The sequence below is a fragment of the Empidonax traillii genome, unplaced genomic scaffold (genome assembly GCF_003031625.1).
Source record: "Empidonax traillii isolate 1590-97213 ecotype Southwest subspecies unplaced genomic scaffold, ASM303162v1 scaffold240:size1935192, whole genome shotgun sequence".
NCBI classification, from domain to species: Eukaryota; Metazoa; Chordata; class Aves; order Passeriformes; family Tyrannidae; genus Empidonax; species Empidonax traillii.
Genome location: NW_020955433.1, coordinates 647,606 through 663,092, shown reverse-complemented (window position 1 = coordinate 663,092; position 15,487 = coordinate 647,606). Strand labels below are relative to the sequence as shown.

Below are 15,487 nucleotides of genomic sequence, written 5' to 3'. Positions count from 1 at the left end.
AATTTATTGCTTCTGTGGTTTCCTAATGCTAGGGTTTTGGAATTACTTCCACAATTTTGTGTTTGAGTTAACCTTTTGTTTCTCAAAGACTGCCTCAATTGAGTGGCTTCATTTCCCCCCTTTTCTTATAACTTATGAATTATTTCGTCAAATTGTAATTCCAGGGGGTGTTGGTACGACTGTACCATTGCCCAAATCATTTGGGTCTTTGTCACTAAGGATTTCAGTTTTCGCCATAGGTATATGTTTGTGAGAGTTAGCAAAAGCATAGCTATGGTTATAGTTAGTATTGGGTGCACCAGGTAATGGAATACCTGTGTTGCTGTTGGGGAATACCCTGTAAAGATATCCCACCAGTGATGCTGGCCTACTTGTTCTACTTTGGTTACTTCTCTATCTTTATGTGTTCTGCAAGGGAATGCTTCAGGTCACTCAGAAAATGTGTCATTATGTACCGTAATATTCTGTTAAAAAACATTTAAAAATAGTTTTAGGAAACCATTAAATCTTATCAGGCAGTTTCATTTGGACCTTTGTGCATATGGGTTTCTAAAGTATGACTTTTGAGATTGACAAAAAGTTTTCAATGCAGTGGTAAAAATCTGGCTCTACCCTGATAGTCCTGAGCCATAGTGATGCTTGCAATTGGATAAGGGCCAGAAAAATCCTGGTACTGTGTCCTCTGTGAACGATGGTTATAACAATTCCCATGGCTGCTCCTTCTTGACATTTTGTGGATAACAGTGTTGAATCTGTGCCTTCTGCTTTATACTCCTGGGAAAGCAATGAAAATTGGACATCCGTATCAGCAGCTTTGTACACATACTTCACTCATATGTAGCCTATCTTATTTGTAAGAATTACTGATGGAAAAGAGAAATATAAAACATCTGTTCTGCCTGAGTCTGGGTAGAAGATGCTTTATCAAATGGCATCTGGGAGAGTGCTGTGGTAGAGGCACATCAGCTTTTGAATTCGATAGAGATCACTGGCATGCTACAGAAAAGTCACTTAGCAGATGGTAAATTAAAACAACTTCTGTCCCCTAACAAGGTGGGATGGCTTTAAATCACTGAACCGAATGTTACAAAATATATTTGTCAGTTATGCAGTCTTAATGAATATTTCATAATAGCACAGTTTCCATTGTTGGGCAGAACTTTGCATTAGCTCTGAGGTGACAAACACACAAACCAGCTCCTAAAGCTTGCCTGGGCTCTGGTCAGAATAAACTAATTGCTTGCAATATTTTTGTGCATAATAATTTTTTTGTACTTTCTTTTTGTACTTCCTCCTATGGTTTTGGTTAGTTGCTTAGAAGACATCTTGGTGTTTTGTTTTTTTTTTTTTTTTTTTCCAAACAATGGAAATGGATAAGTCTTCATGGGGATTTGAATTATGTATTGTAAATATCTGATATAAGACAGGAGGGAGACTATTCTTCTATCTGCTTGAGCAAAGTCCTTCCTCTTATGTCTGGTTTTAGTTTGGGTGGTTTTTTTTTTTATGACTACTGTTCACCGTACTCAGTAGTTCATTTATGTAATCAAGGCAGTCAATTTTCATTTGTGTGTAAGTAGTTGTATGAAAACTAAAGGTTTGGGAAGCTAGGTACATGTTTCCTACTCTTTTCCTAATCCGCTAATGTTGTATTATGAAAAGGCAATGCAAAATCCTGAAAGAGTATTAAGTCAATTGTGGGAGACAGTGTTTGGGTGCTGTAGGACATTGGGAACAGCACATGTGACTTTTTGTCAGAGATCCTGTATACTTCTCTTTGAGACTTGACCCTAGCCCTTGTTAGCCAGAAGCTGTCCATCAATTCTACTTAAGTACATTTTCTTGTGCAGAAAATACTTGCAGATAGTACTTAAATTTCCCTAAACATACTTTTTTTTTTTTCCCCCCTGAAGTATTCAATCATGAATACCTGGGCAGAAAATCAAGTACCTGGCAGAGGCAGATGCTTAATTTATTTACATTTCTTAAAAATAACATCCTGGAATGAAGGCAAAACTTGGAAAGGAAAAAATTTCTCCTGTCGAGAACACAGCTCTCTCAGGCAGAGCAGAACAGCTGTTGTGAGACTCTGCTGGAGGTGCTGAGTGGGCTGTGGTGCTATGCAGTGACCTATAAGAAGGGAAACAAGTTGTGAATAAAAATAAACATAAATGTCAATGATGATGAATAGAATTAAGGTTTGTTTGCAGACCACATGGGAATATTTTTATATACATATATATATATATAAAATGCTTGCATGTTGAGATGCGTGTTCAAAACAGAAGGGCATATAAAGAAGCATCAAGAATTATACAAAGATCTTCATGTTTAGGTTAATAATAAGGAAGCATGATCAAATAATGTAAAGTGTTTAGATTATTCATTTGAAGGAAGAAGTCATAGAAACATAGATTAGTTTGGTTGGAAGGATCTTTAAAGATCGTCTAGTTCAAGCCCCCTGCAATAAGGAGGACACCTTCCACTAGACTAGACTTTGAGGTTACTCAAAGCCATATCCAACTTGACCTTGAATACTTCCAAGAATGAGGTATTCACAGCTTCACTGGGCAGTCTGTTCCAGTGTGTCACCACCCTCTTCATGAAGAACTTCTTATTTATAGCCAATCTGAATATCCCCTCTTTCTGTTTAAAACTGTTGCCCTTGTCCTGCCACTGCAGGCCCTGATAAAAAGTCTAGCTTCATCTTTCTTATGTGCCCTCTTCAATTACTCAAGTTCTGCAATAACATCTGCGTTTTCTTCTCTAGGCTGAACAAGCCCAACTCTCTCCATATGTTTTCGTAGGAGAGGCACTCCAACCCTCTCACCATTTCTGTGACCCTCCTTTGGACTCACTCTACCAGCTCCACATCTTTCTTGGAGACACAGAAAGCAATGCAAAGTACTGTTGAATGAAATAAGTGAAACATGCAATGCTTTAGCATCAGATCAAATCAGTTTCAGAGGTGGTGAGGAATGATTGCTTGAGTATGTTTCACACAGTCACAGAATATGCTGAGTTGGAAGGGACCCACAAATATCATCAATGGTCTTGCACAGGGCCATCCCCAAGAGTCACATCATGTGCCTGAGAGTACTGTCCAAACATTTCTTGAACTCTGTCAGGCTTGGTGCTGTGACCACTTCCCTGGGGAACCTGTTCCAGTGCCCAACCACCCTCTGGGAGAAGAACCTTTTTCTAATCTCCAGCCTAAACCTCCCCTGGCACAACTTCAGGCCATTCCCTTGGGTCCTGTCACTGGTCACCAGAGAGAAGAGATCAATGCCTGCCCCTCCTCTTCCCCTCACAAGGAAGTTGTGAGTTGTGACGGTTTGGACTTGGCTCCCTGCCAAATGCCCGAAAGTTAGGACAGCAGCCCCCTTCCCTCTTCCTTTTTTCCCTAAGGTTAAAGAAAAAGAAACTATAAAAATTAAAGAACCCAAAGTCAAGCTGCTTATGTAAAAAAATATATCTATATTTACGTAAATTACAGTTATGTACAGTTAATATGCTATAGACACAGTAAAAGGGGGTCCACCCCTCCCCCCCCCCCTCCGAAGGGATAGGGAAAAGGGAAAAAAGGGGATGAAAGGGAACAAAAGGGACACCGAACAGGTATACTAGATCAAACTATACTAATAACTAACAAAACAGATCTCACCACGTCCCTTAGAACAGCAGGATCGGCAGTCACAGTCAGCACTCTCCAAACCTCCACGTGGTAGGATGGTGGACTCTGCAGGCCTCAGCCTTAGATAAGCGAGACCAGCGCAGGGACCCTCTGTTCCCAAACCTCGCCGGAAGAGAAGAGAGCGAGGTCTCTAATCTCCGACTTATTTATACTCTGGTTTATATAAAAATTGTATGAAATACTGGGTACTTGGTTACTTCCTTGGTTACAAACTGGTCACCAGGAAGGCCTAGACTACAACCATCACATGAGTGCAATGAGGTCTCCCCTCAGTCTCTTCTCCAGGCTGAACAGACCAAGTGCCCTCAGCTGCTCCTCATACAGCTTCCCCTCAAGGCCCTTCACCGTCCTTGTTGCCCTCCTGTGGACACTCCCTAAGAGCTGAATACCTTTCTTATACAGTGATGCCCAAAAGTGCACACAATATTTAAGGTGAGATGGCAATTAAGTTTTTCTGTGATTTACATCTTAAGTTTTAATGAGTAATAAATACAAAAATAGTACTTGATGAAAAATTTTTAATTAAGTTTTTGTTGTTGTTGTTAAAATGCTTTTAAAAATAAATAGGAAAGACTGGTTGTGCAAATCAGTAAATGTTTTAGCTAAGTCTGCCTGGGATTATACCTTAAAGTCTTAGTATTTTTAAAGCTCTCATCTCATCATGCATGTTCATTTGAGTTACTGAAAGAGAGAAGGTTTTCATAATATCAACCATTTTCTCCAAAAATATTGGGATTTTTTCTTGCTGAAATGGTAACCTATTCTCTTTGGACTCTGTTTTAGAAACGTATTTTGTTTAAAGGCACTAACGAGTGCTCTTAAAGCATGGTTCTATTTCTTCTTAGCTCCTCAATGATGTTTGCTTTGTCTGTAACTGCAATGAGGAATTACTGAAAATAAAATGGAAAATAACCTTAGGTGGTAAATATATACTCATTATTCTGAATACATGTTAATTATTCTGTGATACTTAGTCTAAATCCTAATCTCTGCTTTAGAGGCTTTATTAAGAGAGGAAAAGAAAGCCGATAAAAAAGGTTATACAAAAATGGAAGACTCTATTCTAAAAGTAAACAGGTATCTGAATCTTTTCCTTATAGTTTTTAGGACACTGTCCTGATGTTAATCTGAATAATTGGAATTTTGAATTAAAAACTGCTGTTCTGCAGCCTGATGTGTAGATGTCACTATTTTAGCAAGGCAGGTATATTAGTCATTCATTAGGTACATTTAATCTGGATGAAACTCAAAAAAAAAAAATAAATTGCAAAAGTTGGTAGGATTTGGAACTGGGCTGGAAAATGTTTCATCATGGGTTAGGCAGAATAAATTTACTGCAGATCTATATACTGGACTGGGTTTGTCTAAGAGCAGACAAGATAAGGGCTTTTGCCCTGCTTGACTAGCTCTCATGTAAGCTTCGTTGTTTGTATACAGTGCTGCATTCTCTAGGTCTGCCTTTCCTTCTTGGCAAAGAGATTGCTGCTGGTCCAAGGATATTGGGCAGAAGGTTGTGGTTTGTGCTGTGAGGATGGTCACAGTTCTGTTGTTGCAGTCTCTGGCATTATTGACCAAGGTCCCTGTGCGCTCCTGGCATTTGTCTCCGTGCATCCTTCATCTCCAGGTTTTTCTCCAGCAAGGATCAGTTTCTTTGTCTCTCCTAGCTCTCCTCCTGTTTTCTAGACAATTTGTTTTTGGGAACCCTTCCTTTTCGCATCAGCTTTTCTTTACAGAATCTCAGGTCTCCCTGGTTTCTACAGGGACAGTCCGTATGCAGAAGCACAGTTTGTGATCAGCTTCCTATCTACGGTTATGCCTCAATTTTTTTGTGCATTGGAAAATTCAGGATGTGCTGCTTTTGTTTAGATGTTATTGAAATATGCAATGAACCTGTATTTGTTGCAAGTAGCAAATGAGTTTTGGATGTTCACTGCCTACTTACACACCATCACCACCACCTCCCCCCAGTTATCTGCCCCCATGTTTGCATTCACAGCATAAGATACATGTTGCCTATAACTGTGGAAAATTGAGTCTTAGGGAGTGAGAGTTTAAAACTACCTGCTTGGCAGTTTTGTTTTGAGACCAGTGCTGAAATTGAGACAGTGCAATTCCCTTATTTTGAATAGGCAAATATCCACTGCTCTTTAGTCAAGGGAACAAGACTTGTGACAGGCCATTACTCATTCGTGTAATTATCTTTCTAAACTGCGAGTACAGAACCTTGTTATAGAGCTGGTTTCAACAGCATTAAATTTAGTTTTGTTTCCCAAGTGTACATAATTGTTTTCCAAACTGAGCTATTTTTCCATCTCCCTGAAGGTAAAAACATAGCTTTCAGATAAATATGCAATAAATTGCAAGTCACATGAGCTGGTTCATTTTTAGCATAATGTTTCTTTTTGTTAGGCACCACCTGTACTGCAATTCAATGTAGAGGTCTGGTTAGAGTTAGAGGGAGGTCAAGCAGAGCTGGTTACATTTTTGCTTTGAAGCCAGATTTACAGGTAGAAAGTACCATCAATTTTTTTTTCTTAAAAATTTCAGATTTTGCTTTTAAACAGCTTGAGGTTGATATTCAACAGCTCTGAATTTCCAGGTAATTACCATAGCTCTCTCAGCAGGAAGGTTGTCTTCCCTGACAAAGTTGTCACTGTTAGTGATATTTTCTCTTGGACTCACATCTGCTACAACTGCTGTGGTATTATTCTGACAGGTCAAACAGGTGGATATCAAACAAAAGCTCTGTCTCCCAAGGTGGTACCAGATGTGATTGTAGGAAAAAATAAATTTTTTTTTTTCTCACTTATTTAATTTCTTTTTCTGGGTGTTGTGTGCAGAGCCCAGAGGGCCACATTCTCCAGACATAGCATGTATCTGAAAATTATTGTTTCAGATATGCTTTTTCATATTATGTACAATTTATTCAGCGCCCACGAAAGAGTTAAGGAATTACATACTCATTGTGAATAAACGGAGTATGATTTGAATTATTGACCACCTGTAGAGAAAGCAGAGAACTTCCTGCTATCCTGTTATGGATTCAAATTGACAGCCTGAATTCAGGTTGACATTCTCCATGTGAAATGATCTGGTAAGATGATGATCAAATTTCCATTATTTCGTTACAGAAATCTCCAATTAGAATCATCATGATGGTAGGTTTGGTGATGAGCACCTAAAGAAATACACTTGGTCTGTCAGACTGTAAGGATATGATAATTTTAATTAAAGCCAGTTAAGAAGGGATCTAAATGTCAAAGGTCCTACATAGTCCAGAAGTTATTTCTGCCTCCAGGTTTTTGAGAAATGTGGCACTAACAAATACTGTGAAATTATCATTAGTACTCTGGCTGCATTTGGAAGAGAACAACAGGAGTTTCTAAGGACCTCACAGTCTCAGGGGGTAAAATTAGGATGCTAAATTGGTAGCTGTAGATGGTAGATGTAGAAGGTACCTGTAGATGATATTAGAGAAATTTAAAAATTCCACATTACTGAAATAATTTATATTTCCCATTCATTACATCTATTTGAATAATAGTTCTTTTTTGTTTCATTTTAAAATTAACCTAAATTTCTATGCAACACTTTCAATTACAATTGTGACCACTAGAGTAATTAGAGAGTTAGAAAGAGAAGGCAAGCTTTGTGATCCAGCCAAGACGTTTTTAAGTGCTTCTTGGGGATGGAATAGCTTCTTAGGTACATGTATAATTAGGGAGGATTTTTTAGTGCTTAAGGAAAAAGAGTATTTGTACTAATGACAGTAGTTACTTAGAACATTCTTGTCAGCTCTGTGGTTATTTTTCAAGGGTGCAGTCTGCATACTTTAGCTTCCTTCCCCTACCAAAAAAACCCCCAGAACAACCAATGAAAAGCCACAAATCAAGCCCCACAAGAAAAATGGACTGTATATACTCTGAAGGCAAGATTAAAACCAAATAATTTCTTCTATTTTTCTACTAAAAATAAGACTGTTATTTCTTAGAACATACAGTAGTTAAAAGTGTAGCTATACATTACGCTTCATTATTTTTAATACCAGTATCTGGCTGCCTAATTCAGGGACGTGAACGAGAAGTAAGCATTGAATTTAACCTTCTAATTGTAATGTTTTGGGTCAATAGTCCCTTTGGGTCTGTACACTGGAATACTTTTGTCCTTTTTGAGTGCATTTCTTTGGAAACAGACCTTGCTGTTTTCATTACTGTCTATATGATACTGCTTGTTGTAATACATTGTGGTTGCAGATGTGTGGCAGTCCTCACTTTTCTAGCGTGATGTCTTTTGGCTGCTTGGGCCTTCCACCATTTTCTGACATGAATCTGGCCAAAATCAGTGTTTATGAAGCAAAATGTCTTAGTCTTTCTTACACTGCAAGAGTGCAATAGAATCACAGCTATGGAATGACTGAAGTTGGAAGGGACCTCAGGAAGTTCTTGTCCAGTGCTCATGCTAAAGTAGAGCCATCCAGAACCAGTTGCCCAGGATGGTGTCCAGGCAGTTTAGAATATCTTTGGGGATGGAGACACCCCCTGGGCAGCCTGTGCCAGTGCTGAGTCTCCCTCACAGTGAAAAAGTGGCTCCTGATGTTTAGAAGAAAGCTCCTGTGTTTCAGTTTATGCCCATTGCCCTGGTCCTGTCACAGGACGCCACTGAAAGCCTGGCTCTGTCCTCTACACACTCTCCCTTCAGGGATACCTATACATCAATAAGAGGATCTCTCACCGTACTCTCACATGAAAGATGCTTCAATCCCTTCGACATTTTCATGATCTTTCATAAGAATGTCTCCAGTATGTCCATGTCTCTTTTGTACCGGGGAACACAGAACTGGACAACTTCAAGAGTTGTCTTTTGCTGAATAGAGAGGAAGGATCATCTCCCTTGACCTGCTGGCAACAGGACAATGTTGGCCTTTCCTGCCACAGGGACACGTTGCTTGCTCGTTTTCTACTCGATTAGTTTCCCTTTACTGCATGCTATGTTTTGTGTCACTCTTTTCTCTGTGTCTTGGTTTTGAAAATAGGTTACTGGCAGCAATTATTTCAGCCTTGCTAGTAACATAGTTCTCACTGTCAAGTCTTGGACAGCTGTGCCCTTGTTTCCCCTCAGGAGACTGAGGTGCAAAAGTCCGTCTTAATCCAGTTCTTCTAGACTTGAGAAGACTAACATAATGCTTTGGTTCAAAACCAGAAGCAAGGACTGTTGTGAACAAGTCTTGTGTAAGACAAATAAGTAGTATTTTTATTTGTCTTTACTCCTGTGGGTTCTGTAGAAACCCTTTTCATTTGTTTTTGTTTCTATTTGTTTGGTTGGTTTTTTTCTTGATTTTTTTTTGGTTTGGTTTTTTTCCCTCTGGAAGTTTCAGATCCTTCTGGTTCTGCATCTTGGTTTTGTGAAGTATTGTGTCCATCAACCAAGATTACTGGAAAAATACTATTAAAATCTGTATTTATTTTTCTCCAAGGAGAACTGTCATAGAGCCTATGGCTATTTCCAGGATATCATTAATAGGAGTAGAAGTTATTTATTGTCATTAATGCTAACTGTAGGTAGATGAACTGCATGAAGGCTTTTATAAACCTCTCCTTGGGAAGTTGGCAGAAATATTGAAAATCAATATTGCTTTCTTTTTACTGTGTTTTAAAAATTCACGATTTTTAATTAATTCTTATTTTCCAGCTCAGAGAAAAATGTTTAGTTGTGTAGCTGTCTCGTACAAGTATGCACTGCTTCTACCTACCCACTGTATCTTTATTGGGTGCCTAATATGAACTTTTCTGTCTGTGCTTCAAAATTGCTGTGAGTTTAATTCCTCTAGTGCAAAGAAGTTCTTAAACAATTACAGACTTACATTTAAAATTTTACTTTTATCTCAGGGAGAATGGGTGAAACACACCAGACAAAGGAATTGGTGCAGCAGTTGGCAAAATATTTGGCTGTCCATAAATGAGAACATCTGGGATCTCTCACTCATCGTAATGAACAATACAAACAGCCAATGCTATATTTAAATCTTAGAATTTTTTCATATTTCTTTCACTGCACTGTGTTGAAGATGCTAGAATTCATTCAGCTCACTGTTTTTCCCAAGTCTGGATTTTCAGATGACTGATCACATTATTATCTACTCATCTTTGTCCTTAGGGAAGAGCTGAATGGGAAGCACTGAGGATTCCCCAGTTTTGAATTTTTAAGAGTGGTTCTGATTTATATTTAATTAAACTTTCCAGATACTTGCAGATACTCCAGATACTTGGACAGATATTTACTGATGTCTAAATTTCCTAGTAAGTATAAACATAAAGTATACAATAAAAATTAGTTAATATAAACGTGATCTACCTATCAATGTGACAAAAGCAACACTGCTGCACTTCCAAAATTATTGTTCTGTGACTGAACTGGAAGATATGAAACTTCAAATCATATTTAACTCTAACAGGATTTTGCTACTGCATCTCGATTCTACTTTTAACTTCAGAGTGGTTGAGACTTGAAGGAACCTCTGATCTAATCAAACTACCTCAAGCAGGGCTGTATAGATCCGGTTGCCTGGGATGATGTTTTGATAGCTTTTGAAAATCTCCAGGACTGATGGTGTTCATCAGGAACCTTCTCTGTTTCGACTGATGTCCATTGCCCCTCGTTCTGTTACTGAACACTGCCAAAAAGAGCCTTTGCACCTTCTCTTCCTATAGATAAATACAATGACCTGTGAATCTTCTCTAAACTAAACACTGCAACTCTCTCAGACTTTTCTCATGCTCCAGGCTCTTCATCATTTTCATGGCTCCTTATAAGAATCAATCCAGTATGACTGTGTCTCTTGCACTGGGGAGCTCAGAATTGGACTAAGAATTCCAAGTTTAGGCTTACTAGCAGTGGTAACACTCCTCCTAATGCAGTCCAGGATACTGCTAGCTTTTTTTGCAGCAAGGGCACATTGCTGGCTCGTGTTCAACTTGGTGACCACCAGGGCCCTCCAGCTCCTTTTCTGCTGAGCTGCTTTCCATCTGGTCAATCCTCAGTGAATACTGGAGGACTGGGGTTGTTCCTCCCCAGGTGCAAGATTTGGCACTCCCCTTTTTTGAACTTCATGAAGTTCCAGTCAACCTATTTTTGCAGTTAGTTGAAGTCTCTCTGAATTGCTGCACAACCCTCCAGTGCTCTACTGCAAATTATCTATTCTGCCCAGTTTTGTGTCATCTCTCAGTCACTTTTTGGTGTACTTTCATTTCATTCAAAGTGTGTGAACTTCCAACCTGAATGAAGAATCTGTCCTGCTTATATCAGTTGTAAGACAAAATATTAAGGCTAACACCTGCTTTGCTTTTCCCTGTAGACCTAAGAGCTGTGTTTATAAAAAAAAAATTTATTATGAAAAGCTTTTATCATATAAACCCCACTGACAAATATTGCTTTAACATAATGCATTTATAAACTCTGTATTATTAGGATGTCTGTCTTCAAAAAGGGGAGTAAAAAATATAAAATATAAAACCTGTAGAGGTGTCCCTCATAAAGCTGAAAAAAATCATGATTTACTTGTCAACAGTATTACATAATGTAAGCCATCAGATCAGTAGTTGCAGTTGTCAGTCATTTCTATAACTGATGATTTCCTAAATTTGGAAATAAATGTACTTTTCAGCAATTTAAAGCATATATTGTTGTTCCTTGAAAAAGGAGATGTATTTATTGGCAACTGGATATTGGGAACTGCTGATCTACAGTGTGGAAAGTTAAAGTTAGTGTTCATTATATTCACACTCTGGAAAACCTGTTCTCCAGCATAGGAAGTAGGTGCGTGTTTTTGCACGTTTTCCTCTCCATGAAAAACATATCTTCAGGCAGAAAGTCAGAAGACTTGTCTATCTACTTCTCCCAGTGAATCAAGAAAGAATTTAGGAAAAAATGTTATAGCTAAACATAACTTGAGACAAAAATGATGATCTATAATGCACACACAAGAGAAACAAAGCCTAGTGAATTTGCTCTAAAGCACCATTAATAATGTCTCCCAGTCTCCTTGTCAGACAGAAAAGCATAATATTATTTTTGTGAAATCATTGTCCCTAAAATGAACATACCATCTCTGTGTGTTAAGGTTTAGCTTTTGGGAAGTTGCTGATCCTATGCTGGGAGGGATAAAGAGGGAAGAAAACTATCTTCTCTAGCTGCTACATATGACATTTGTTGCAGATTTCCCTTTTGGTATTGAAGTGTGTTGGGTACTGTGATGAAGTTCAGAATATGGTATTTGGATTTTTAGTAACTCTTGACTTTTCTCATCTGCAAAAGAAAGAATATACAAAAAACAATGTTATTCTAGAAGAAAACCCATCTTGAACATCGGATTCAAGATACTTAATATATAATTGTTCAAGATAATTAATATGTAATTCTGCAATTAAATGAAACATTTAACGGTGCTGAAATTTTTCTCCCTTCCACATTTTCACAATCTCCTCAGTCTGATATTTGGAACTTTTAATTTTTATTCCTTTTATGGGACTTTACACAACAAATGTATTTTTCTCCCATCTTTAAGAATTGCTTGCACAACCTGTAAGGTCAATGTTATCTCTGTATGAAATTATATTCCTTAATGTTTTTAGATTAGTTAAGGGGCTAGGAGTAACCAGTTTAGCCACGTCAATGTCTAAAAGGGGTATGTGTTCATCTAAAGTTCTGATATGTTAACTTTAAGGGAAAAGACAGCCATAAATTAGGAAAAGGTTAAATCTAAGAAGGATTTATACTATAACTGAGCATGTACAAACTGTATGTCATGTATACATATATATCTCTCTGTGAAACTGAACCATTCACTCCGGCAGATGCTGCATAATAAACTTCATGATGTACAGAAAAGTTATTTTGTGTGATTTAGTGCCATCCTGAAGAGGAAAAAGAGTGGAAAAAAACCTGGGGAAAACCCAATAGCCACTATAAATTCTAGAAGTTTATCTTTGAGTCTATAAAGAAACGTGGTCTTTTTCCTAATGAAAGTGAAACCAAACCAAACAAGGTTTTCAGCCCTGTTAATGTGACTACACCTATAGGAGTAAGAACAGCAGAAAACAGGCAATATAGATAAAAATTCAGAAATGGTAGAGAGAAAATCAGGTCAAGCTACTCTGTGTGTAACTGTTTTTTTCCAGAGTTAAACCACTTAACTGTCTTTTTTCAGGTATTATACTGTAAAGTGCATGGGTTAAGTAAATAAAAACAACAGGTTGACTTACTGTGGTGATATGTTAGATTTTCTTTGTGATGGAAGAGTTCCTTTTTTATCGGAAATAAGCCTGAAGAGGGTATGTTCTGCTATCAGTGGGAATTCCTTGCAGTGGTAAATTTGAATTTGATGGACTATTTAACTGGCTGTACACAGCCACCTCAAATGTCCAGATGAGGAGGTTTTTCGCGGCATTTTTTGCTTCTACTTTAGAACACCTTAAGCTTTGTATATATGTAATCAGAGGAGAGGTATCTATCAAGGCACAAAATCTACACAATCAATAGTAATTTCTGTCAAAATTAGATTGTATTTTACAGTAGCTCAAGAAAAGTATTTTTAGTTTATGGTGATTTGTAGCATAACCAGAATTTTAATAGACCTAGGCAAGATAGACAGTGTTGCACAACTTCTGGGTTTAAAGCTACCAGTGCTTCAAAAATTAGTGACTGACTAGAATTCCAGATCTAAAAATAATTTAAAAAGGTACCCTGAGATTCAACACTCCCCCCCTTCTCATTGTCTAAAGAAGAATTCAGTTTTAGCTTTAGAGTGCCTTTGTTGTTAACTAATTTTTTTTATTTTGATGCTTGAAATAAGACTTGCACACCTAGATCAGAAGGCTTAACCTGTGTGGAAAGACAAACTAAAATTTTCTTCAAAAGATCAAAGCAAAAAATGAAAACATGAAAGTTTCTTTGAGTACCAGGAATCTATTACGATATTTGCAGCCTAACACAAGAGCATACATTCGATGCAATGCCTATATTAAGAACGTGGATATGTATCTTACATGAATGCATGCTGCTCCTTCCTCTGCAATCCACCCCACTGATTCATGACCTGGTTTCTGCATGAAGGATCAGATACATAGAAGGGGTCACAGTACACTAAAATGTATCCTACTTTACTCAGAGAGTTTGAAACTGCATGAAATGACTCTGTCCTGTAGACAGCCCAAGTGACATTCAGAGGACACTGAACTTTAACACAGCACCCATGAGCAGGATCCTTTCACTGCAGTTGTCTGACAACTTGAATTGAGTCTCGTGTTTGTGCACCAGAAAAGTGGCCAAAAGCAAAATTTTATGTATGCTTGCTCTGCTTCTGTGCAAACATAATGTGTGGGAACGTGTATATTTGTGTGTGCATACACATACTCTCAAAAGCAAGTATTTCAAAACACATTTGTCTGTGCAAGTCTGAGCATTTGAAAAAAAATAATGTAGATACATGAAAAAGTATTCCACTCAGTAGCCATATTAATGTGAAAGCAGTAAGCTTCTACTTCTTAAATAAAAGGATTGTCTGTAGTCAAATGAAAACAAGTAATAGCAGCTCTGTTTACGGCAGGCAATGTCAGATTATAGTGATGTGAGATCAGCAGGCACCAGGATACTGCTGTTAATCACAAGTAGGACTTCTGTTTCCAATACAGTATAAAAATACAAATATGGACTTTGAATTTTGATCATGAAGTTTGATAATTTTTTATTTAAATGTAAGTTCCAAACTCTGTCTTTAGTGGAGATCATTGCTGGCAGTATGGAGTGATTTTATTTTTAGGCTACTAAAGTAGAAGTATTGAACTGTTTTGCCTAGCAGAAATCCAATGGTTCCAAAATTGTAGTGTTCTTGAAAAAATACAGAACACATTTCACTCTAAAATGCCTTTTGGAGATAAGATACATACAAGAGTTTTTTTGTTGAACCAGCTTAACTAAAGGGGGTGCAATTATTCTTGATGGATTGATGGACCCCTCAAGATATAGTGAAGGAATAAATTCTTCCACTTATAATTGTGAGATATTTTCTCTGTGAGTTGAGACATTTAAAAAATTCGGTTGCAGATATCAAGCAATCCAACCATGAGCTGAAGAAACTATTAGCACTACTCTTGGAGTACATTGGTACTGATGAAAATATCTAGTTCAAAAATGGGACAATTACTGAGTATCCCCAAGTACTTTAAGAAGTGCTTTTAATGTATAAGAATTATTTGAAGTCTTTCATATGGGTGTGTGTGAATAAAAAAAATAGTTGAGTACCCACAGTACAGTTCAGTGCTCACAGTGCAGGTCATATTAGAAATAACATGCAGAGTTCTGGATTCCTTTTGGTTTTATTTATTTATTTATTTATTTATTTATTTAGCTGCTTGTTGACTCTATGGAAATATCCTTTTATATTGATATCAAGAATGTTCTGCCACTGAATATTTGAAAATGTGCCCTTTAACTTGGCCATATGCAGGGTTTTCAATATTTTGGGGTAAATATACTTGCAAGAACCACCACTAACTGATGAATGCTGAGAAGCATACTGCAACAACTAACACTTCCAAAAGTGTTAATCTGTCTGTTCCTTGTGAACTGTCTAGAAAGAAGTCTGGAAGCCAAAGGAAAGTCTGCTTTAACAGTGATTCTCCATTAAAAAGCACTCCTTTTCATGATCAGCACAATGGTCATGAGGACACAACTTCCAATATGCAAATTGCGTCCAGTCAGTTGAAAGTGAGGAGAATATGGACATGAGAACCCACACAG

At 37.6% G+C, this 15,487-nt stretch overlaps 1 long non-coding RNA gene across 1 annotated transcript; it reads right to left on the bottom strand.

Annotated features, from left to right (window-relative positions):
- Positions 1 to 312: 312 nt before the first annotated feature.
- On the bottom strand, positions 313 to 14,411 carry LOC114059735. The gene is made up of 3 exons (XR_003571724.1): positions 14,401 to 14,411; positions 3,837 to 3,847; positions 313 to 388 (listed from the first exon to the last, which is right to left on the bottom strand). It is a non-coding gene; the product is annotated as an uncharacterized LOC114059735 (long non-coding RNA).
- Between the last annotated feature and the right edge of the window lie 1,076 nt (positions 14,412 to 15,487).